General features: G+C 47.4%; 1 protein-coding gene across 1 annotated transcript in view; it reads left to right on the forward strand.

Moving 5' to 3' along the window:
• The window catches only part of DOCK2 (dedicator of cytokinesis 2), an 849953-nt gene that overhangs the window by 52983 nt on the left and 793407 nt on the right, over window positions 1–3563 (forward strand). The window lies entirely within an intron of this gene.

A 3563-nucleotide genomic window follows, 5' to 3' on the forward strand; every position in this document is an offset into this window, starting at 1 on the left:
GAAGGTGGGGGGGCAGGCCCAGTGCTGGCTCAACAATGGTGGGGGGGGCACACTGAGTCCAACCTGGCCCCGAAACAGAGGGTATGGGGTGGGGCACACTGGACCCAACACGGCCTTGAAATGACAATGGGAAGGTGGGGGAGGAGCAGGCCCAGCCCCACAGCAATGGCGGAAAGGGTGGAGATGCCAGGCCTGGCCCCAGGGTAGAGTGGAAGAAAGGGGGAATGGACCTGGCCCTGAAGGTGGGTGGGGGTAGCCAGATGCAGGCCTCTGTCCCTGCCCGTACCACCCACCCATCATTCTTGACAGGCAGTTAGCTAGTTGAAACTATATAAGTACAATGATTTGCAGGTTTTGTTCCAAACTGGTTCAGGTATTAGTGGGTACTATGTCCCAGGCAAATTCAAGGTTTGAACCAACTTGGACACTTATAAGAGGCAAGGATTTCTGTGGGCGATTGGCCCAGTTTCATGGTTGAGATAGACTTAGACTTAGACAAGCTTTCAAATGCTATACATTCTCCTTGTACACTTGTAGCTTTTTACAAAGTATGGGGAGCTGCTGCATAGGGCTGTGCGGTAGCTCTTGCACTCTAACTGTTACTGTGTATGAGACTGTAGTGATTCAACTTTAACATGAACCTTACTTCATCTAGGGTCCAGTTTGGGGCAGTTTAGTTCACTTCCATTGTTGCAGGATTATGTGCACAAGGTGAGGCTCACAGGTTGCACTGAGCCCACAGAGCCACATTATCCAGTCTCTGGTGCTGCCCCTGGGTCCCAAGTGGACCCATGTGTTGGCACTGGATTTAGGACCCAGACCTTATACCTTTGTTCTGGATGAGCACAACCTTCAGACCAATCACAACCTTTCCATAATAGGCACTTTTATTGATACTCAGTGATAACAACCCCCCCCCCCCAAAAAAAAACCCAAACAAACCAAAAAACAAAAAAAAACAACCAAAACAATACAAACAAATACTTCTATATCTACAAATCCTAGAAGTGTCATCAGAGTCAAAGTACATCTGGTCAGGATGCAGGCTTCACTATGAGGCTTTTTGTCTTAGGTGTCAGTAGGCTGGAGGTGGGATGCTGAGGCCCACAGCCCCCCTCCAGTGGGGTGTATGAGATGGGCTGTTGGTATGCCTGCAGTCCATGGTGGCCTTGGGGACCCTTCCCATGGGATGGGGATGGTACCCCTCAGGGAGGAGAAGGAGGAGGAACCCAGGTGGGACAGAAAGGACGGACAGGGAGGGACCCTTTTGTTACTCTCAAGTCTCTGCCTTTGTATTCTCCTTCCCTTCTGACTCCTGATGACTCTTCATCTGTGGCTATCTCTGGTTGGTTGTCTCTTTGGTCACACATCCATATAGCTTTCTGGGCCTTCTCCTAATTTTGTCTGTTCCCCCCAAACTGGGACTCATCTCCCCTGCTCTGAGGCCTTGTAGCTGGTGCCACGTATCTCATGTTATGGGCAGTATTGTACATACTCCCTTGGTTCCCAGACTTTGTGTCCTTGTTGACCTTGTTGTGTTAGACAGTATAGTATATGCCCCCTCAATTCTCAGGCCGTGTCCATCCATTGGCCTTGTTGTGTTAGACAGCCTGTTTGCCTGCAGGGCTATATGAAACTGTATGGGTGAAACCCAGACACTTAAAAATCAATTATTCCCTGCTGCCCACCTTGAACCCTTATATATCTATACCTGTAAGCCAATTCCCCAAAAAACAGACCTTTAAATGTCATTTCAAAGCCAACACCATGCACCACACAGTGTGTGATGGAGCGCCCATCATACAGGTCTCAGGGAGGTTAAGAGGAGGTTAGGCTGAGTTAAAAATGTTCACCTGATCAAAAGTAAGTTGGAATGGGGAGGTGCAGGAAACTGACGGGCAAGCAAGTTCAAAGGCGGTCAGGCAGGGTCCATGGGGGGGATCAGGGAATTAGGGGGAAAAGCAAGGTCTGTGAGGGGGTTGAGGGGCAGATGGGGTCCACAGATGGGGTTTCTGGGAGGCTTTAACAGGATCAGGGGAGCTTGCAGGGTCTGAGGGGCAGCTTGGGGGGATAGGGGACTCTTCCCCCACTCCTCAGTACCAGGGGCTATTTTTTAGCCCCAACACCCAGATGAACAGTCCACCACCCCCGGTGAACCAACTTCCCTTGATTCCCACCTGCCTCTCCCCCTGCCCCAACTCATATAGCTCCTGGAATTGGCAAATGCTAGTAAAACTGGTGCATGTGGGATGCAAGGGGAGGAGGGGTTTGCAGGATGGGAGGGCCAGGGGGCTGGTCTTTGGGGGGTTGTTCATTAGGGAGAGGGGCAAGGGGGTTAAAAATAGCCCAGTGCCAGGGAGAGAATAGGAAAAGCACAGCCCTGGGGTTAGGGTCAGCAGCGGGCTTTTTTTTCTAGCCTTGGGGCTCTGCTGGGAACTGTAGAGAAGTTCGGGACAGTTAGATCAGTCTAAATGTGGCCTAACCAATCTAAGTTGATTGGCATCTCAGAGGTAGGGTTAACTTAGATCAGGTCATCCTTTTTTAGACCCATCTAACTGTCCTGAACTTCTATACAGTTTGCATTTAGATTAACCTAATTAGTATACGGTCCACACCTGGGTGAACTAAGTTAGATTGGATGGCCGTTTTTGATTTGATCTAACCTCCCTCTAAACTCCCCAAATGTCTCTATGCAGCTGCAGGGCCACAGAACCTGCTATACACGTGGAACCTGCCTCTTCTCCTCCCCCAGAGGAGGATTCAGTGCCTGTGCCACCTGCTCTCATCAGTCCAGGATGTGAACTGCATGTGGTACCTGATCCAGGACAGGTGCTGCATTTCTAAATTGGCCAGAGCAGGTGCTGGATCTGGTTGTATGTGAGGGGCTTGGCACCAATAAGAAGCTTCTTGCATGGAATCTGCTTCAGGATCCAAGCTGCCCTGGATCCTGATGTATACGTAACAGCTGCTACGCACTCCCTAGCAGTAGAAGCAGCTCCCCCTCACCTTAAAAACAATGCATTCACTTTGTCATTTTTGTACAAGAAGCTGTTTGCATATATGCATAAGTAGTGTTAGGGGAAAGAAAAATGATACTTGACTAAAAATTTTACTAGTGGGTAAAACAGATGGGCATCTCTTGACAGTTTTCTCTTTTAAGTGCTTTTCTTATTGGTAAAATGTTTTCAGCTGCAGCACTGATTTAAACTGAGATCTTGAAAGAGAAGGAATTGTTGACTATGTCAATTGAAGTGAAAATGTTTTATTTCTGTAAATTCACTCCTTTATAGAGATGACATAAGAATTTACTTTAAGTGATTTTGATGTTCAAGTGCTAATCAATTTACAATAAAAATCTTCAGATAATGATTTTTGTACTTAACAAGAATAAATGGCTCAAAATTAAAAGGAAGAAAATTAAAAGGAGAAATAAAATATTTTTTTTAACAGTAATGGTGATTAATTATTGGACAAAGTGGGAAATGTTAGATTGTCAGTCTTTTTATGTCTTCAAGTCAAGACTTGATACCTCTGCAAAGATAGGAAGCCTGCCCCCCCCCCCC

The sequence above is a fragment of the Gavialis gangeticus genome, unplaced genomic scaffold (genome assembly GCF_001723915.1).
Source record: "Gavialis gangeticus isolate Ggan-Ray unplaced genomic scaffold, GavGan_comp1, whole genome shotgun sequence".
Classification (NCBI taxonomy): Eukaryota; Metazoa; Chordata; order Crocodylia; family Gavialidae; genus Gavialis; species Gavialis gangeticus.